At 37.1% G+C, this 22,770-nt stretch overlaps 1 long non-coding RNA gene across 1 annotated transcript in view; it reads right to left on the minus strand.

Annotated features, from left to right (window-relative positions):
- LOC123390659 overlaps positions 1-6,581 on the minus strand; it is a 65,970-nt gene extending 59,389 nt beyond the window's left edge. Inside the window, exon 1 of the long non-coding RNA XR_006605202.1 lies at positions 6,561-6,581. This is a non-coding gene — a long non-coding RNA (uncharacterized LOC123390659). The remainder of the gene's footprint in view (positions 1-6,560) is intronic.
- Positions 6,582-22,770: the final 16,189 nt, after the last annotated feature.

Genomic DNA, 22,770 nt, shown 5'->3' on the forward strand with positions numbered 1-22,770 from the left:
GGCTGCACCAACTTGCATTCCCACCAACAGTGGAAGAGGGTTCCCCTTTCTCCACATCCCCTCCAACACATGTTGTTTCCTGTCTTGCTATTTTGGCCATTCTAACTGGTATAAGGTGATATCTCAATGTGGTTTTAATTTGAATCTCCCTGAGGGCTAGTGATGATGAACATTTTTTCATATGTCTGATAGCCATCTGTGCATCTTCATTGGAGAAGTGTCTGTTTATATGTTCTGCCCATTTTTTGATATGATTGCCTGTTTTGTGTGTGTTGAGTTTGAGGAGTTCATTATAGATCCTGGATATCAACCTTTTGTCTATACTGTCATTTGCAAATATATTCTCCCATTCCATGGGTTACCTCTTTGTTTTGTTGATTGTTTCCTTTGCTGTGCAAAAGCCTTTGATCTTGATGAAGTCCCAAAAGTTCATCTTCACTTTTTGTTTCCTTTGCCTTTGGAGATATATCTTGAAAGAAGTTGCTGTGGCTGATATCAAAGAGGTTACTGCCCATATTCTCCTTTAGGGTTCTGATGGATTCCTGTCTCACACTGAGGTCTTTTATCCATTTCAAGTTTATCTTTGTGTACAGTGTAAGAGAATGGTCGAGTTTCATTCTTCTACATATAGCTGTCCAATTATCCTAGCACCATTTATGGAAGAGACTTTTTTCCACAGTATATTTTTTCCTGCTTTGTCAAAGATTATTTGACCATAGAGATGAGGATCCATATCTGGGCTCTCTACTCTGTTCCACTGGTCTATGTGTCTATTTTTATGCCAGTACCATGCTGTCTTGGTGATCGCAGCTTTGTAGTAAAGCTTGGAATCAGGTAACATGACGCCCCCAGTTTTATTTTTGTTTTTCAACATTTCTTTAGTGATTCGGGGTCTCTTCTGATTCCATACAAATTTTTGGATTATTTGCTCCAGCTCTTTGAAGGATACCAGTGGAATTTTGATAGGAATGGCATCAAAAGTATAGATTGCTCTAGGCAATATAGACATTTTAACAATGTTTATTATTCCGATCCAAGAGCATGGAATTGTCTTCCATCTTTTTTTGTGTCTTCTTCAGTTTCTTTCATGAGTGTTCTGTAGTTCCTCGAGTACAGATCCTTTACGTCTTTGGTTAGGTTTATTTCCAGGTATCTTATGGTTCTTGGTGTTATAGTAAATAGAATTGATTCTCTAATTTCCCTTTCTGTATTTTCATTGTTAGTGTATAAGAAAGCCACTGATTTCTGTACATTGACTTTGTATCCTGCCACGTTGCTGAATTGTTGTATGAGCTCTAGTAGTTTGGGGGTGGAGTCTTTTGGGTTTTCCATATAAAGAATCATGAGTTGAGGGAAATTGGAAGCGGAGGTGAACCATGAGAGACTATGGACTCTGAAAAACAATCTGAGGGTTTTGAAGGGGCAAGGGTTGGGAGGCTGGGGGAACCAGGTGGTGGGTATCAGAGAGGGCACGGATTGCATGGAGCACTGGGTGTGGTGCACAAACAATGAATACAGTTACACTGAAAAAAATAAATTAATTAATTAAAAAAAACAGTGAAGGAGTTGATTTTTGAGAGGTAGACTATTTCTATCCTTGTAATTGGAAGAAAGAAATAAATGTATTTCACTTGCAGATTATTTGGTGGTAGAAACTTAGGGATAATATCTGATGTTTTAAAATTTTTCTGCAGTATGAGGCCCAGAATTACCAAGAGTATGGCATTGGTATAAGGTTTTTTGTTTGTTTGTTTGTTTGTTTGTTTTTTAGCATGACTTTGTTTTTGAAATCTTCTATAGATAATGGGAGAGCAAGTTGATTAAGGAAATATAGAATAATTGTGATACAACTTCTAGTATTCATCTGAGGTTAGAGTTTATGCATGAATTAAATTGTGTTATTGCTGTGTGTGGTTATAGGATATTTTCTAGCAAAACACTGCAATTCATTTGTAAATGTGCAGAGGAGATGCTTGCATTGGTCCATGAGGTAATTTTGTCAATCTCTTATGATGTAAGAACAATGGGTCAGGGGTATTGAAGATTTTCTCCTATAAGTTGTAAAGGGACTATTCATGTAACTTAATTGGGAGAGAAAGGAACTGAAGCCCCAAGAATGTTAAACAACAGTGGAGTCATTAGAGTGGTCATGAAACTGAAGACATTAGCAAAGTCATAACTGGTGCTGCAGTGATAAACCTAGAAGGTTAGTGTCTCAGAAGTGTGATGCTTAGGGACATAAATAATCCAAAAGTAGCCATATGAAAGGGTGTCCAAAGTGGAGATTAGTATTCCTTTGTAGTGTGGATATCTGTCTTGAGAATTGGGAGTATTGCCTGAGTCATCCACCTTCATCTGATTTAGTATGTTCACTGAACTTTCAAGGGAAAGGGAAACAGTGGATCTTTTACCAGTCAGGGAATAATGTGAGAGGACCATGAAGTTAATAGATACACCAGAAAAGGGGTAGATGGTTGTACTGCTAGGTTAAGGAATTTTAACCATGACAATGAAATTCTAGATATCAAATTTTAGGATTCTTGGTAAAATTACTGACTCAATCTTTTTACGAACAGATTAGATCTCCTTCATTCTGTATTAAAAGCCAGAATACCAGTCAGTTTATATAGACATGTTCTTCTACTTATGTCCTCCAGTTTCAACAATCCTTCAAGTTAAGCTAGTCAGTAAATCTTTTGAAAATAGGTCCCTCTCACCTCCACAGTCACTGCCCTTATTTTGTTTTCAGGTCTGGAAGTGATATTCACTACTTCCTAGAATATTTAGTTTATCTATATTTCCCCCCTACTCTTGGCCTCCTTCTGTATATCTTACCTTAATTCTGCCCCTTGTATACTAAATAAGCATTGCTTATATTCTGCTTCTCTGACATCATGGTGAAGCCCATATGCTTTTCTTTGAGGTCTGGTTTACTTACAAGCTGGTCATCTAATTCCATATGTTCTTCCTGTAAGCTTCCAGGTAGAGAAAAGGAAACTCATACACTGTTAGGAATGTAAATTGGCACCATCATTATGGAAAACAGTGTGGTACTTCCTCAAAAATTGAAACTAGAACTACCATGTGATTCAGCAACTCCCCCCCCACTTCTGGATATATATGTGAAAAAGATGAAACCAGAATCTTAAAGACATGTCTGCATTCCAATGTCCAATGTAGAATTATTCGTAATAGCCAAGATACAGAACAACTTAAATGTACTTTGACAGATGAATGGTAAAGAAAATGTATATGTATACAATGGAATGTTATTCAGCCATAAAAAGAAAGGAAAACCTGCTATTTTTGACAACATGGGCATTATGCTAAGTGAAATCAGCCAGACAGAATGAGACAAATTCTACATGCTATCACTTACATGTGAAATCTAAAAGAAATAAAAAAGAGTCTATTTTTAGAAATAATGAATAGAATCATGGTTGCTGGGACTGGAGAGAGGGAAAAATGGAGAGATGTAGGTCAAAGTGTACAAGCTTTCAGTTATAAGAAAAATAAGTTCTGAGGATATAATGTACCACATGGTGATGACTACAGTTAATGATACGATTTTGATATTGAATACTTTGAAAGTTGGTAAGATTAGATTTTAAACATCCTTTTTTTTGTTGTTTTATTTTATTTTTTCAGTGTTCCAAGAGTCATTGTTTATGCACCACACCCACAGCTCCATGCAACATGTGTCCTCCTTAAAAACCACCACCAGGCTCACCCGTCCTCCCACCCCCTTTCTCTCCAAAACCCTCAGTTTGTTTCTCAGGGTCCACAGTCTCTCATGCTTCCTGTCCCTCTCTGTTTTCCCCCAATTCACTTACCCTTTCCTTCTCCTAATGTCTTCCATTCTATTCCTTGTGCTCCACAAGTGAAACCATATGATGATTGACTCTCTACTTGACTTATTTTACTCAAATGATATCCAAGATCTATAAAGAACTCAAACTCAACCTCCCAAAAATAGATAATCATGTCAAAAAATGGGCAGAAGACATGAACAGACACTTCTCCAAAGAAGACATACCAATGCCAACAGACACATGAAAAAATGTTCATCATCACTAGCCACCAGGGAAATTCAAATCAAAACCACACTGAGATACCACCTTACACCAGTTAGAATGGCCAAAATTAACAGGATAGGAAACAACAAGTGTTGGAGAGGATGTGGAGGAAGGGGAAACCTCTGACACTGTTGGTGGGAATGCAATTTGGTACAGCCACTTTGGAAAACAATGTGGAGATTCCTTAAGAAATTAAAAATAGAGCTTGCCTATGACCCTGCAATTGCACTACTGTGTATTTACCCCAAGGATACAGATATAGTGAAAAGAAGGGCCATCTGTACCCCAATGTTCATAGTAGGAATGGCCACAATTGCCAAAATGTGGAAAGAGCCAAGACACTCTTCAACAGATAAATGAATAAAAAAAGATATGGGCCATATATACAATGGAATATTATGTATTCATCAGAAAGGATGAATACCCAACTTTTTTGTCAACATGAATGGGACGGGAGGAGATTATGTGGAGTGAAATAAGATTTTAAACATTCTTATCACACACGAAAAGAGTTAAGTGTGAGGTTAAGTGTGGACATGTTAATTATCTTGATCTTGGTAATCATTTACAGTCTTGGTAATCATTCACAATGTATATGTATATCAAATCATCATGTTATACATTTTAAGTATATACAATTATATTTGCCAATTATCAATAAAATTGAGGGAGATTTTTAAAAATAAACCTCTAATTGTGTTTTTATATAATTTTTATAAAACTAAGACTTACGTCATATTCTATTACGTCCTTCTTAATTAGGCCTCACACACTTTCCTGTCCCATTCACTCCAGCTCCATATTGAGGATCAGAGGAAGATTAAATTCTGAAGATTTTGGAGATCTTTTTATTTATAAAATCTTTCTGAATATTTTTCCTTTCTGAGTTTAGATAGGAGTTAGATATTGACTGACTTCCTGGATATATATCCTGCTCATTATCTACCAAATCTGATAGGTTTCTGACCAACAGTTGTTTAGACATTTTGTATTCTTTTAAGGTATATATATATATATATATATATATATATATATATTTTAATGTGGAGAAGGGGAAACCATATTTAAAGGTGTATCACTTCAGAGCTGTTAACATTGTTAATGATTCTGATGCTGCGTGATTTTGAAGTCGGCTTTCCCAAAGTTCACATATCTGATAACTTTTAACTGTGTCTCCCTTATTTATCACAAAATCTGAGTTCAGGTGATCTTTTGCTAAAATTTTAATTGTTTTCTTTTATTAGTACCACCCACTTGGCATGTATATATAAGGCTGGGGGTAGTACTCCTATTTGATTTTTTATCCACGGTAAGATGATTAAAGTCAGTTTGAATTTGTTTAACTTTGTTGTTTCTATTTTATTACCCCATCTACTTTTATTTTCTACTCTTTAAACAGCTTATTTGTTTAAAAAATTTAAACAATTATTTGTTAACTTATTATTGAGCAACACATTTTCCTCTTTTTAATCTTCCAACAGGAATCTTATGAAATGATACACAAACAGTACAAACACTTCTGCCATGGTTATTTTATAGCTCTAAGTCCTGGCCAAAAAGTTCTTTATGAGCTGTGTGCCATAATTGGTGTCAAGATTGGAGAAAACTATGGTGATATTCTCATTTCATCACTACCTGCTGTAGTGGCCTCTTTGTGATATCCCTGCTATGTGAGACGTTTATGACTAAGACTCTTTTTTGAAAGGGAACCTGTTATTTTCCCTAATCACCTATTTTTATCTTTGACCAACTCATATTCATTTTTTATTTCTGTCACTTATTTCTGGCTTCTCAAATGTTCTTTCTCTTTTTCCTCAAATGTTGGCTCTTTTCTATATAGACTCCAGTCTACTTTATTTATTTATTTATTTATTTATTTGAAAGTTGTTCTTGCTCGTTTTGAGGAGTACATCCTCTTAGCTATTTTATAATTTTTTTTCAGCAAACTGTCAGTAATATCTAAAAATCCTCACTAATGGGAAGTTAATACACAATAAGAAATACTAACATGCTATTTTCAAATTTTCCACAGAAGTAAAATTGCCAGAGAAATCAAAAAAATCTTCATGCACTTATTTCTCCAGAAATCTTTTGTGTTGAAACATAGAAACAGCTTAAGGGTAAATCTCTCAGCAGTTCCTAAACTATAAACAGACATAAGAGAGTATAATTTAATTTGTAGATTAAACTATTATGCTTCTTTCAGTTATTTTAATCTCCAATTTCCTTATAATACTAAGGGTTCCTTAGCATTTATTAAAGCCTATTAAGGAATCACACATTGTTTTGCAGTTTGTTTACAGTTTTAAAATTAAAATTTCTTACTAATTAGCAAGCTTTGATTATGAGAGGGAAAAGGTAAAAGGAGATTTAATAAAATTAATTTTAACAACACTGGACATAGATGCAAGTAGACTCAGCAAAAGCACACAACAGCTAAAAAGTGAAATGACCCTGGAGTAGAGACATGGAAAGGGAACTTACCACTGGTTCTCCCAACTCTACCTGTAATAAAAGAGAAATGAATGAGTAAAAAAGATTATTCAATGTAACTTTTTCATGAATTGCAAAAACTTACAATAACTAATAATAACTGATTGAATAACATGTGCCCAGGCATGGATCCAAGTGTTTAACTATTTTAATTGCCACAGAACTCCCATAAGGTGGCTACTATTACTGTCTTCATTTAACCAGTAAAAAATCTGGGGAGAGAGAGATAACTCTTAGGCATCTACCTAAGATCAGACATCACTTAAATGGTGGGCTCTGCATTTATAGCTAACCACCAAAACCAAAGAGGCTCTACTTTTATGGTCTTTTACGTATTAGTATTGTCCTGGTTCTTTAAAGTTCCAGCTTTAAAGTTGGCTGCTTTGGCGTTATAATCTGAGATAACAAAATCTTTTTAAACACTAATTCCTTGACTTTTTAATACTTGATCTTCCTCTTTTTTTTTTTTTAATTTTCCGTTAATTGTCTTCAATATTTTCTGAGGCAGAGAAGATTATTAACCTTATACCTTTTAGAATTGAGAGAATATTTTCTTTTTCCTGATTATAAAACTAATGTTCAGTAAGTGTCTATCATATTTTAGACATCATACTAGATGTCTCCACCTTAAAGACTAAGTAAGTCTAGTGGAGGAATTTTTTGTGTTACTCAGTAAATGCAGTCATGATGGAAGAATTCACTAGAGGTACTACAGGATATTAAGGACAAAAAGTGCAACAAACAACATTGTTTTGTTGTTGTTGTTGTTGTTGTTATTGCTATTTGTTTTCTCTAAATCTTTCTAATGTGTTAGTACCCTTTAGGAAGTTGTACTCTCTCTTTTTAGAAAATAGTCTACTGTAATAGGAATATTTGTCTTTGTGGAGTCAGTCTGGGATAGTGGGAAAGAACATGGGCAGTTGAATTAAAAACTTAAATGTGAAAGTTAAAATACCAGGGTATTGGAAGAAAATGACAGATCATCTTCACAACCTGGCATGTAGGCAAGGATTTCTTTGAACCCCCAAGATACAAACCATAATGTAAAAAACTGTCATAGTTGAACATATGCAAATCGGATATTTTTCAACAAGAACATCATAGAACATCATACTTCAAAGATTTGGAGAAGAATAGTTTCAGAGTTCAAAAGTCACAAGGAATTGATATTAGAATATTGAAGGTGTAATGGGCTGAATGTCTGTGCTTCTCATACCCTATTCATATGTAGAAGATTAAGCCTACAATGTGATGTTTTTAGGAGGTTCAGAGGTAATTAGGTTTAAGGACAATTGCAAAGGTGGAGTTCTCATGATGAGATTAGGGCTCTTTAAAGAGAAACCCCAAAGAATGAAAGAAGACAGCAAAAGAGTGGCTGTCTCTGCATCAAGAACAGGTACCTTACCAAGAACCTGACCCAGCTGGCACCCTTATCTCAGACTTCTAGCCTGCAAATCCATGAGAAATGTTTGTTGTTTAAGCCACCCAGTATGGTAGTCCATTACAGCAGCCTGAGCTAACACAGAAGGAATGGCTATAAAGGAACATGAAACAGATAAGAAACCAGTTAGAGAAAGAATGATGAGTATGTGAGTAGGCAACTTATGAAAGGCTAATATATAATGAAACATGAACAATTTAAATAAATTAAAGACCAACACTTTTGAAACACCCTAAGTAATTTAAAGTGATGAATATTTAAATATAATTATTCAGTGTTGGGTCTAATTCTGAATTTTCTTCCCAGGTGTAGGATTTTAAGCATTTTCTTTGATTTTAGTAAGCCTGTTTCCTCACCTGTAAATTCTGCCAGATAGTGTGTGTCTCATAAAATTCTTATGATTTGATTAACACTTAAAAATGTCCAATTAGGGGAGAGACAAGATGGTGGGGAAGTAGGAGGAGGTGCCCTTTCAACCTTTACCCTAAAGTGAGCTGATTACCTTCCAAAGAACTCCGATCACCCACGAAATCAGCCTGAGATTAGAATTATACACGTCTGGATCTCTACTGGAGCAGAAGATGCCAGTGGGCAGGTAAAGCGGAGTGGGAAAGTCTGACTGATATTGGAAGATAAACAAAATGGGGAGGGAGCCACCAGAGACAACCCATTGGAAAGTAATATCCCAATACAAGAGTGCCCTGTTTCTGGGGATCAGCATCTGGAGTCTGGTAGAAAGCACTCAAAAAGAGCAAAGGATCACCGGGGGGAAATTGTGGGAATTGGGGTGCTAGGGACAGGGGCTTAAGTCCCCAGACCCAGGACAGCCACTCCTGGCCCAGAGCCAGAGAGAGTGCAGCACCAGGTCTTGGTCCCTGAACCACCAGCGTGCCTGAGAGCGTGTGGGGCCCGGTTCCTGTGAGGGGTTGGGAGCCTCGCCAGCCAACAGAATCACAGACTTTCTGCAGTCCCCACTCGAGTTCCCTACCGTGCCATCAGAGTCCAAGTCACGCCCGGAACCCTCCCCTGAGAGAGGTGCCCGCAGGGGCCATCCCGGTGCTCTCGGATGCGGAAAGACCAGGCACTCCCAGCCCAGGCCAGCGGGAAAATCTCAGTGTGCAATCTCTGCTTGGAACCTCTCTGGCAGTCTGGAGCTGCCCAGAAGCCTGCAGCTGCTGTGGTCAAGGGGGGATTTATTTGGGCTCTGCAGCCAGACTGAGGCTTCTCTCTGAGAGGGAGGTCAGGGTGCAGTTTGCTTTCCTCTAAACCTACAAAAAACATCAAAAGCGGTCAAGGTGAAAGAGAAAAACAAAAGTGAACAAATATAAAAATCTCCAGAGAACAAAAGCCTGAAAAAAGAAACAGTTTTCTCAGAGCCCACCCCCTTGAGGGGGGCAGGAGGACTTAACTCAGAGAACATCATTGACTGAAAACCCACGGGACAGGCCCCTCCCCCAGAATACCCACCAGGAAAGGGAAAAAAAAAAAAGAAGAGGACAAGAGAATAACCACCACTACTTCATAGGACAATTTTTATTCTTAATTCATTCCCACTATTCTGGCTCATTTTTTTAAATATAGATAATTTTTTAATTATATAGATAATCTTTTAACCTATTTACCCTCACAGTGAGATGTCCAGTACATCAAATTCCATAATAACCTTCTACCCTGAACTTTTTGATGATATACCTGTGTATTCTTTTGCATTTCTATTTTTTAAATTTCTTTTTTTTTTATTTTAGCTTTGTTTAGTCTAGTTTATTCCTTTTTTAAATTTTTATTTTCTAATATTCATATAGAGTTAAACTTCAAGGTAATCCCCTTTCCCCAATCAATGCTACCCTATAGGTAAACCAATTCTTAATCCCCCTTTATCTTAGGAAAGGTAAGTCCTTTAACAAAGATATACAAGATACATCCAGGAAGAGTCAAAACAACCTTCCTCGCCCACACTGAGAATTTATAACCGCTCTCCCATCTTTTTCTTCCACCAGTGTTTCTGTGTTTTTGTGTTTGTCCTGATAGTATATAAATCTTACACTTGGGGTACTTTTTGATGAGGTTCTTCCTTTATTTGCATATATATTTATGCAAATACATATATATATATATATATATATATTTCTCTTGTCATATAATTTTGTCAGTCTTTTTGTTTGTCTCTTTTTGTTTGTATACTTCATAAATCTTGGGGCCCATTTGGGCTGAAGCTTCTCTTTTATCTCACCTTTTGTTCCTGTCTCTCTCTCTCTTTCTTTTTTTCTTTTCCTTTTCTTTTTTCTCTCATTTGGATGGGGAACACTGATTGCTCAGAAGTGTTCCAGGATGCACCTTGACTGCACCACGGTTGATACATCCATCTACACCCATTCAGCCTACTCTCAACAAAATGACTAGGAGGAGGGATGCTTAACAGAAGAAAAATACAGGTGATGGGCCTTCTGCAACAGAGCTAATGGCTATCAACATAGACAATATGTCAGAAAGAGAATTCAGGCTAACAATTATCCAAGCAATCACTAGGTTGGAGTAAACCAAGGGTGACCAAATGGAATTGATTAGGGCTGAACTGAAAACAACCAGAGATCATGTTTTCAATGTTAGGGAAGAGCTGAAAGCTACCAGAGATGAGCTTCACAATGCTCTCAATGAGTTCCAATCTAATCTAAATTCTCTAAAAGCTAAGGTAACTGACAGAGAAGATAGAATTAGTGATCTGGAGGACAAACAGAGAGAAAGGATCAGAAGGAAGCCTGGAACAAACAGCTTAGAAGCCATGAAAACAAAATCAGGGAAATAAATGATGCCATGAAGCGTTCCAACATCAGAATTATTGGAATTCCTGAAGGGGAGGAGAAAGAAAGAAGTCTAGAAGATATAGTGGAACAAGTCCTTCATGAAAATTTTCCCAATCTCGCGAATGGAACCAGTGTTCATGTACTAGAGGCTGAACGGTCTCCACCCAATATTATACATTCCAAAAAAAAAAAAAAATCATGACACCTGATAGTCAAATTGAGGAATTATAATTGTAGGTATAATCTCTTGAAAGCTGCCAGGGCAAGGAGGCTCCTTACTTACAGAGGGAAGCCCATCAGAATGACGTCAGATCTGTCCACAGAGACCTGGCAAGCTAGAAAAGGCTAGCAAGATATATTCAGGGCACTAAATGAGAAGAACATGCAGCCAAGAATACTTTGTCCAGCAAGACTGACATTCAAAATGGATGGAGAGGTAAAGAGTTTCCAAGACCGGCAAGGCTTAAAAGACTATACAACCACCAAGACAACACCACAGGAAATATTAAGGGGGGTTCTATAAAAGAGGAAAAATCCTAAGAATAGCATTGACAGAAATATAGAGACAGTCTACAGAAAGAAAGAATTCAAAGGTAACTCAATGTCACTAAAAACGTATCTATCAATAATCACGCTCAATGTGAATGGCCTAAATGCGCCCATAAAATGGCACAGGGTTGCAGATTGGATAAAACGACAGGACCCATCCATATTTTGTCTACAAGAGACCCATTTTGAACCTAAAGATACACCCAGACTGAAAGTGAAGGGAAGGAGAAGCATCTTTCATGCCAATGGGCCTCAGAAGGCCGGGGTAGCGATTCTCATATCAGACAAATTAGATTTTAAACTAAAGACTGTAATCAGAGATACAGAAGGACACTACATCATTCTTAAAGGGACTATCCACCAAGATGATCTAGCACTTGTAAATATCTATGCCCCCCAATATGAGAGCAGCCAATTACATAAGAAAACTGTTAATCAAGATAAAGAGTCATATTGATATGAATACACTAATTGTAGGAGATATGAATACACTAATCGTAGGAGATCTTAACACGCCTCTCTCAGAAATAGACAGATCATCGAAGCAGAAAATCAACAAAGAAACAAGAGCAGTGAATGACACATTGGACCAGATGGACCTCATAGATATATACAGAACATTCCACCCTAAAACAACAGAATACTCATTCTTCTCAAGTGCACATGGAACCTTCTCCAGAATAGACCACATACTGGGTCACAAATCAGGACTCAACGGATACCAAAAGACTGAGATGATTCCCTGCATATTCTCAGATCACAATGCTTTGAAACTGGAGCTCAATCACAAGGAAAAGTTCAGAAGGAACTGAAACACCTGGAAGCTAAAGACTACCTTGCTTAAGAATGCTTGAATCAACCAGGAGATCAAAGAAGAATTGAAACAATTCATGGAAACCAATGAGAATGAAGACACTTCGGTCCAAAACCTATTGGATACAGCAAAGGCGGTCCTAAGGGGAAAATACATAGCCATCCAAGACTCCCTGAAAATAATTGAAAAATCCAGAACACACCAGCTGTCTCTACACCTTAAAGACTGGAGAATCAACAACAAATCAAACCAACTCCACACATAAGAAGGGTAATCATCAAGATTAGAGCTGAAATCAATGAGGTAGAAACCAGAGATACAGTAGAACTATCAATGAGACTAGAAGCTGGTTTTTTTGAAAGAATCAATAAGATTGATAAACCATTGGCCACACTAATCAAAAAGAAAAGAGAGAAAGCTCAAATTCATAAAATTATGGATGAAAAAGGAGAGATCACAATGAACACCAAGGAAGTAGAAACAATCATCAGAAGTTATTATCAACAGTTATATGCCAATAAGCTTAGCAACCTAGATGAAATGGATGCATTCATGGAAAACAATAAACTCCCAAAATTGAACCAGGAAGAAATTGACAACCTGAATACACCAATATCTAGTAACGAGATTGAAGCAGTAATCAAAACCTCCCAAAACTGGAACAGATTATGCTGAGTAAAATAAGTCAAGCACAGAGAGTCAATTATCATATGGTTTCACTTATTAGTGGAGCATAACAAATAGCAGGGAGGACATGGGGAGGTAGAAGAGGTGAAGGAAGTTGGGGGAAATTGGAAGAGGAGGTGAACCATGAGAGACTATGGACTCTGAAAAACAATCGGAGGGGTTTGAAGCGGGGGGGTGGGAGGTGGGGGTACCAGGTGGTGGGTATTATAGAGGGCACGGATTGCATGGAGCACTGGGTGTGGTGCAAAAATAATGAATACTGTTAAGCTGAAAAATAAATAAATATTTAAAAAAATAACTCCCCCCCCCCCAAAAAAAAAAAAACAAGAGCCCAGGACCTGATGGATTCCCTGGGGAATTCTACCAAACTTTCAAAGAAGAAATAACACCTATTTTCCTGAAGCTGTTTCAAAAAATGGAAGCAGAAGGAAAATTTCCAGACTCTTTCTATGAAGCCAGCATTACCTGATCCCCAAACCAGGCAAAGACCATACCAAAAAGGAGAACTTCGGACCAATATCATGAACATGGAAGCTAAGATTCCCAACAAGATCCTAGCAAACAGGATCCAACAGCACATTAAAAAGATTATCCATCATGACCAGGTGAGATTCATTCCTGGGCTACAATGATGGTTCCACATTCGCAAATCAATCAATGTGATAGAACAAATTAATAAGAGAAGAGAGAAGAACCACATGGTCCTCTCAATTGATGCAGAAAAAACATTAGACAAAATCTAGCATCCGTTCCTGATTAAAACACTTCAAAGTATAGGGATAGAGGGAACATTCCTGAACCTCATCAAATCTATCTATGAAAGACCCACAGCAAATATCATCCTCAATGGGAAAAAGCTTCAACGGGAAAGTTGAGATCAGGAACACGACAAGGATGCCCACTTTCACCACTTTTGTTCAACATAGTATTAGAAGTCCTAGCAACAGCAATCAGACAACAAAGAGAAAAAAATGTATACAAAATGGTAATGAAGCTTCAAACTCTCTCTCTTCACAGATGACATAATTCTTTATACATAAAACCCAAAAGACTCCACCCCCAAACTACTAGAACTCAAACAACTATTCAGCAATGTGGCAGGATACAAAGTCAATGTACAGAAATCAGTGGCTTTCTTATACACTGACAATGAAAACACGGAAAGGGAAATTAGAGAATCGATTTCATTTACTATAGCACCAAGAACCATAAGATACCTGGGAATAAACCTAACCAAAGACGTAAAGGATCTGTACTCGAGGAACTACAGAACACTCATGAAAGAAATTGAAGAAGACATAAAAAGATGGAAGACCATTCCACGCTCTTGGATCGGAGGAATAAACATTGTTAAAATGTCTATACTGCCTAGAGCAATCTCTATACTTTTAATTCCATTCTGATCAAAATTCCACTGGTATTCTTCAAAGAGCTGGAGCAAATAATTTAAAAACTTGTATGGAATCAGAAGAGACCCCGAATCACTAAGGAAATGTTGAAAAACAAAAATAAAATGGGGGGCATCACGTTACCTGATTTAAAGCTTTACTAAAAAGCTGTGATCACCAAGACAGCATGGTACTGACATAAAAACAGACACATAGACCAGCGCAACAGAGTAGAGAGCCCAGATATGGACCCTCAACTCTATGATCAAATAATCTTCGACAAAACAGGAAAAAATATACAGTGGAGAAAAGACAGTCTCTTCAATAAATGGTGCTGGGAAAACTGGGCAGCTATATGTAGAAGAATGAAACTCAACCATTTTCTTACACCATACACAAAGATAAACTCAAAATGGATAAAAGACCTCAGTGTGAGACAGGAATCCATCAGAATCCTAGAGGAGAACATAGGCAGTAATCTCTTTGATATCAGCCACAGCAACTTCTTTCAAGATATGTCTCCAAAGGAAACAAAAGCGAAAATGAACTTTTGGAACTTCATCAAAATCAAAAGCTTCTTCACAGCAAAGGAAACAGTCAAGAAAACAAAGTGGCTACCCACGGAAAGGGAGAAGATATTTGCAAATAATAGTACAGACAAAAGGTTGATATCCAGGATCTATAAAGAACTTCTCAAACTCAACACACACAAAACAATCATATCAAAAAATGGGCAGAAGATATGAAAAGACACTTTTCCAATGAAGACATACAAATGGCTATCAGACACATGAAAAAGTGTTCATCATCACTAGCCCTCAGGGAGATTCAAATTAAAACCACATTGAGATTTCACCTTATAACAGTTAGAATGGCCAAAATTAGCAAGACAGGAAACAACATGTGTTGGAGAGGATGTGGAGAAAGGGGAACCCTTTTCCACTGTTGGTGGGAATGCAAGTTGGTGCAGCCTCTTTGGAGAACAGTGTGGAGATTCCTCAAGAAATTAAAAATAGAACTTCCCTATGACGGTGCAAATGTACTACTGGGTATTTACTCCAAAGATACAGGTGTCGTGAAAAGAAGGGCTATCTGTACCCCAATGTTTAAAGCAGCAATGGCCATGGTCGCCAAACCGTGGAAAGAACCAAGATGCCCTTCAATGGACGAACGATAAGGAAGATGTGGTGCATATACACTATGGAGTATTATGCCTCCATCAGAATGGTCAAATACCCAACTTTTGTATCAACATGGACGGGACTGAAAGAGATTATGCTGCGTGAAATAAGTCAAGCAGAGAGAGTTAATTATCATATAGTTTCACTTATTTGTGGAGCATGACTAATAGCATGGAGGACAAAGGGAGATAGAGAGTAGAAGGGAGTTGGGGGAAATTGGAAGGCGAGATGAACCATGAGAGACTATGGACTCTGAAAAACAATCTGAGGGTTTTGAAGGCGGGGGGAGGTCGGTGTACCAGGTGGTGGGTATTATAGAGGGCATGGATTGCATGGAGCACTGGGTGTGGTGCCAAAATAATGAATACTGTTATGCTGAAAATAAATAAAAAATAAATTTTAAAAAATGTCCAATTAAAGTTATTTTTATTTCCCTTTCACCCATTCTCTTCTGATATATACCGTTCTCTGTTCTCCAGTGTTCAAAGATTTAAATTTTGCTATATGGACAGAAATTAAAAACAAACTTTCCTCAATCATTCTTTTTCTTTTCCTTCTTATCTACCAAAGAGCCATTCCAATCAATCCCAGCACTTATTCTGTCCCCCCTTCCTTTTTTTTTCAATAGTGTTTTATTTTTGAAAAAAAAGTCAGTATTTTTTTTTTTTTTTTTTTTTTTTTTTTTTTTTTTTTTTTTTTTTTTTTATAATTTTTTTATTTTTATAAACATATATTTTTATCCCCAGGGGTACAGGTCTGTGAATCACCAGGTTTACACACTTCACAGCACTCACCAAATCACATACCCTCCCCAATGTCCATAATCCCACCCCCTTCTCCCAAACCCCCTCCCCCCGGCAACCCTCAGTTTGTTTTGTGAGATTAAGAGTCACTTATGGTTTGTCTCCCTCCCAATCCCATCTTGTTTCATTTATTCTTCTACCCACTTAAGCCTCCATGTTGCATCACCACTTCCTCATATCAGGGAGATCATATGATAGTTGTCTTTCTCTGCTTGACTTATTTCGCTAAGCATGATACGCTCTAGTTCCATCCATGTTGTTGCAAATGGCAAGATTTCATTTCTTTTGATGGCTGCATAGTATTCCATTGTGTATATATACCACATCTTCTTGATCCATTCATCTGTTGATGGACATCTAGGTTCTTTCCATAGTTTGGCTATTGTGGACATTGCTGCTATAAACATTCGGGTGCATGTGTCCCTTTGGATCACTACATTTGTATCTTTAGGGTAAATACCCAATAGTGCAATTGCTGGGTCATAGGGCAGTTCTATTTTCAACATTTTGAGGAACCTCCATGCTGTTTTCCAGAGTGGCTGGACCAGCTTGCATTCCCACCAACAGTGGAGGAGGGTTCCCCTTTCTCCGCATCCTCGCCAGCATCTGTCATTTCCTGACTTGTTGATTTTAGCCATTCTGACTGGTGTGAGGTGATATCTCATTGTGGTTTTGATTTGTATTTCCCTGATGCCGAGTGATATGGAGCACTTTTTCATGTGTCTGTTGGCCATCTGGATGTCTTCTTTGCAGAAATGTCTGTTCATGTCTTCTGCCCATTTCTTGATTGGATTATTTGTTCTTTGGGTGTTGAGTTTGCTAAGTTCTTTATAGATTCTGGACACTAGTCCTTTATCTGATATGTCGTTTGCAAATATCTTCTCCCATTCTGTCAGTTGTCTTTTGATTTTGTTAACTGTTTCCTTTGCTGTGCAAAAGCTTTTGATCTTGATGAAATCCCAGTAGTTCATTTTTTTCCCTTGCTTCCCTTGCCTTTTGCGTTGTTCCTAGGAGGATGTTGCTGCGGCAGAGGTCGAAGAGGTTGCTGCCCGTGTTCTCAAGGATTTTGATGGATTCCTTTCGTACATTGAGGTCCTTCATCCATTTTGAGTCTATTTTTGTGTGTGGTGTAAGGAAATGGTCCAATTTCATTTTTCTGCATGTGGCTGTCCAATTTTCCCAGCACCATTTATTGAAAAGGCTGTCTTTTTTTCCATTGGACATTCTTTCCTGCTTTGTCGAAGATTAGTTGACCATAGATTTGAGGGTCTATTTCTGGGCTCTCTATTCTGTTCCATTGATCTATGTGTCTGTTTTTGTGTCAGTACCATGCTGTCTTGATGATGACAGCTTTGTAATAGAGCTTGAAGTCCGGAATTGTGATGCCACCAACGTTGGCTTTCTTTTTCAATATCCCTTTGGCTATTCGAGGTCTTTTCTGGTTCCATATAAATTTTAGAATTATTTGTTCCATTTCTTTGAAAAAGATGGATGGTACTTTGATAGGAATTGCATTAAATGCGTAGATTGCTTTAGGTAGCATAGACATTTTCACAATATTTATTCTTCCAATCCAGGAGCATGGAACATTTTTCCATTTCTTTGTGTCTTCCTCAATTTCTTTCATGAGTACTTTATAGTTTTCTGAGTATAGATTCTGTGTCTCTTTGGTTAGGTTTATTCCTAGGTATCTTATGGTTTTGGATGCAATTGTAAATGGGATTGACTCCTTAATATCTCTTTCTTCTGTCTTGCTGTTGGTGTAGAGAAATGCAACTGATTTCTGTGCATTGATTTTATATCCTGACACTTTACTGAATTCCTGTATAAGTTCTAGCAGTTTTGGAGTGCATTCTTTTGGGTTTTCCACATATAGTATCATATCATCTGCGAAGAGTGATAATTTGACTTCTTCTTTGCCGATTTGGATGCCTTTAATTTCCTTTTGTTGTCTGATTGCTGAGGCTAGGACCTCTAGTACAATGTTGAATAGCAGTGGTGATAATGGACATCCCTGCCGTGTTCCTGACCTTAGCGGAAAAGCTTTCAGTTTTTCTCCATTGAGAATGATATTTGCGGTGGGTTTTTCATAGATGGCTTTGATGATATTGAGGTATGTGCCCTCTATCCCTACACTTTGAAGAGTTTTGATCAGGAAGGGATGTTGTACTTTGTCAAATGCTTTTTCAGCATCTATTGAGAGTATCATATGGTTCTTGTTCTTTCTTTTATTGATGTGTTGTATCACATTGACTGATTTGCGGATGATAGTAGGGGACTTTAACACTCCCCTCACTGAAATGGACAGGTCATCCAAGCAAAAGATCAGCAAGGATATAAAGGCCTTAAATGACACACTGGACCAGATGGACATCACAGATATATTCAGAATATTTCATCCCAAAGCAACAGAATACACATTCTTCTCTAGTGCACATGGAACATTCTCCAGAATAGATCACATCCTCGGTCCTAAATCAGGACTCAACCGGTATCAAAAGATTGGGATCATTCCCTGCATATTTTCAGACCACAATGCTCTAAAGCTAGAACTCAACCACAAAAGGAAGTTTGGAAAGAACCCAAATACATGGAGACTAAACAGTATCCTTCTAAAGAATGAATGGGGTCAACCGGGAAATTAAAGAAGAATTGAAAAAAAAAATCATGGAAACAAATGATAATGAAAACACAACGGTTCAAAATCTGTGGGACACAACAAAGGCAGTCCTGAGAGGAAAATATATAGCGGTACAAGCCTTTCTCAAGAAACAAGAAAGGTCTCAGGTACACAACCTAACCCTACACCTAAAGGAGCTGGAGAAAGAACAAGAAAGAAACCCTAAGCCCAGCAGGAGAAGAGAAATCATAAAGATCAGAGCAGAAATCAATGAAATAGAAACCAAAAAAACAATAGAACAAATCAACGAAACTAGGAGCTGGTTCTTTGAAAGAATTAATAAAATTGATAAACCCCTGGCCCGACTTATCAAAAAGAAAAGAGAAAGGACCCAAATAAATAAAATCATGAATGAAAGAGGAGAGATCACAACTAACACCAAAGAAATACAAACTATTATAAGAACATACTATGAGCAACTCTACGGCAATAAATTTGACAATCTGGAAGAAATGGATGCATTCCTAGAAACATATAAACTACCACAACTGAACCAGGAAGAAATAGAAAGCCTGAACAGACCCATAACCAGTAAGGAGATTGAAACAGTCATTAAAAATCTCCAAACAAACAAAAGCCCAGGGCCAGACGGCTTTCCGGGGGAATTCTACCAAACATTTAAAGAAGAACTAATTCCTATTCTCCTGAAACTGTTCCAAAAAATAGAAATGGAAGGAAAACTTCCAAACTCATTTTATGAGGCCAGCATCACCTTGATCCCCAAACCAGACAAGGATCCCACCAAAAAAGAGAGCTATAGACCGATATCCTTGATGAACACAGATGCGAAAATACTCAACAAAATACTAGCCAATAGGATTCAACAGTACATTAAAAAGATTATTCACCACGACCAAGTGGGATTTATTCCAGGGCTGCAAGGTTGGTTCAAAAAGTCAGTATCTTTTGAGGAGACTGAATTTATTGAGAATAAAATACTAAGCAGAATATGAGCCTTTTGGTGAAAATCACAAGTTTAGGAGTTTACCAAACAGATTAGGTGACACCAAAACTGAGAACAAAATAATTACCAGAAAATGGAAATTCATCAAAAAAGGAAACAAAGAAAATTTATGCTTTACAGATCAGTGACCCCTTATCAATCAAACCTGGGACCCAAGATAACATAAGTCATCTCAAAAGAACTACATTTTCTTATTTGTATGTTAGGATCTTCTACAAAGAATATGCATTCTTTCTTTATCCAAACAATAAATAAATTTTAAAAGGATCAGATGCCTTTTAAGCATCATCAAAGTAAATACAGATGTGAAATGTTTGGTTTGTCAAATTGTCACAATATCTCCTTTAAGAATCTCTGAGTTTGGAATTTCTACATCATTAGTACAAATTCAGTCAATCATTCTATCAGTGTGCTGCATTTAAAAAGACTGTATGGATGGCGCACCTGGCTAACTAAGTCAGTAGAATATGTGAATCTTGACCTCAGGGTTGTGAGTTTGAGCCCCACATTGGGGGTACATTTTCCAATAAACAAACAAGCAAACTGCTTGGATTTGGCCACACCCTTAGCACCCACAGTATTGAGACTCCCTAAAGGTCTCATTAGTGTAATCATTTCCTTGGACCTGTGAAGAATGATATTCAAGTGTCAATACTATCCTTAATGAGTCACCTCTAAGTCTAAAGTTAGTATATATCCATCCCCAATCTAACCAGTTGAAAATTGTCCTCAGATATACAGAGTTTAACAGGTTTATACTTAATCCTCTGTACTCTGATTTGTTATCCAAAAGTTGGCAGAAGTTTTTATTATATTGTATCAAACATGAACAGAATATTTAATATCAAATGTATGTTATCCACCACATGCCACTGAAAGGTCAATGGTACAATTTGGCTGACAAGTATATTAGGACATAAGAAGGAAAGAAAAACAAAACTTCAAAAATTACCCTATCCCAATCTCCTCTTGGTTATTAACTACCATGTTATAAATATTTCACTCTTTAATCATGAAAATTAGGATGATTTGGACTGCAGTGGAAGACATGACAGATGTGCAATAGGGAGGAGAAGCCAGTAAGAGACAACAACATGTAGGAGTTTGACACATAATGAAAAATATATAGAATTTCCAAATAAAAATGGTAGATTAACACACGTTCCTGCTTGAAATCATTCTGCAATTGTTCTAAAACAACAGTAGAGGATTTTTTTTTTTATTGCATAAGCTTACAAGTAAAAAGAACAAGGGAGAAGATTTAAAAAAAAAAAAAAAACTTGGGAAAAGAGGCTATTTAGTAGGTCAGGGAAGGATGAATCCTAAGTGGAGAAAGTCAAGAAACCACCTGATTTCACTGCAGATACACCACTATCCTCAAAAAAGATATAGGATGTGACAACATTATTATTTCATAGGATGAATACTGGGTAGTGGAATTGCCATATCATGTATAAGCATATCTACAACTTCACTAGGTAATGTGAAAATGATTTCCAAATCGGTTTTACTGATAACTTTGTTATTTTGGGCAATATCTCTTTCAATATTTTTTAGATGGGTTCTTTTCTTTTGTACTGCTGTAGTATCAAGGTATGATATTATAAGGTAATCTCTGAGCCAGCAAATTTTAGGAACTTACTCTCCTTTTCTGGGCTTCGCTGTGTCATTGTCTGGACAGTAAATAAAAATGAAGAACTATATAATTGTATAATGTTTTTTCCTCTTCCTCTGTGTTTTCTATTTCTCCAAGTTAAAATATAGAGGTCTCTTTCCTTCAATCCTCCTTGGGTAGCTACACTGTAGTGAGCATAGCATAATGTACAGTGATGTTGTATTTTACACCTGATGCTATTTTATACCTGAAAATAATGTAATATTGTATGTCAACTATATCCAAAAAAAATAAATAAATAAGGTATTTAATGGAAAAGTGAAGAAACTATGAGAAATGAGACCTTGAAATAATTTTTAGCATAGGATAAATGGTGCAAGTAGCCTGGTCATGGTCTAGTTTGAGTAGCATCTTTTGAAACAAGGTCTTTGGACAAGATTAAAATTAGGCATTTCTCATTCTTCCCCATGTGGTGACCAGAAGGTGGTGGCACTGGGAGACATTCTGTTTCTATGAATTTGAGAATGCTTTTTTGTTCCTGCCAGATTTGGAACCAAAAAATACCTGAGGCATTTTTTTCATGCCCATTGTCAATAAATCTGATAATCTTTTAGGCAAATGGCCTAAGCTTGCTCCAGTGTTCTGAAATGTTTCTTTTTTCCAGAGGGGATCATAATTTCTCACAGCTATGGCAGTCTTCTATGTTTAGAAGTGAAAAGCGTAATGTTTATAGTTGGCTTCCCTAAAGTTCAGTTTAAATTATATAAAAAAACAAAACCCATCTATATGTTGCCTCCAAGAAACACATTTTAAGCCCGAAGACACCTCCAGATTTAAAGTGAGGGGGTGGAAAAGAATTTACCATGCTAATGGACATCAGAAGAAAGCAGGAGTGGCAATCCTTATATCAGATCAATTAGATTTTAAGCCAAAGACTATAATAAGAGATGAGGAAGGACACTATATCATACTCAAAGGGTCTGTCCAACAAGAAGATTTAACAATTTTAAATATCTATGCCCCCAATGTGGGAGCAGCCAACTATATAAACCAATTAATAACAAAATCAAAGAAACACATCAAAAATAATACAATAATAGTAGGGGACTTTAACACTCCCCTCACTGAAATGGACAGGTCATCCAAGCAAAAGATCAGCAAGGAAATAAAGGCCTTAAATGACACACTGGACCAGATGGACATCACAGATATATTCAGAATATTTCATCCCAAAGCAACAGAATACACATTCTTCTCTAGTGCACATGGAACATTCTC

The sequence above is a fragment of the Mustela putorius genome, unplaced genomic scaffold (assembly GCF_011764305.1).
Source record: "Mustela putorius furo isolate JIRA1106 unplaced genomic scaffold, ASM1176430v1.1 tig00000135_pilon_pilon_pilon, whole genome shotgun sequence".
Lineage (NCBI taxonomy): Eukaryota > Metazoa > Chordata > Mammalia > Carnivora > Mustelidae > Mustela > Mustela putorius.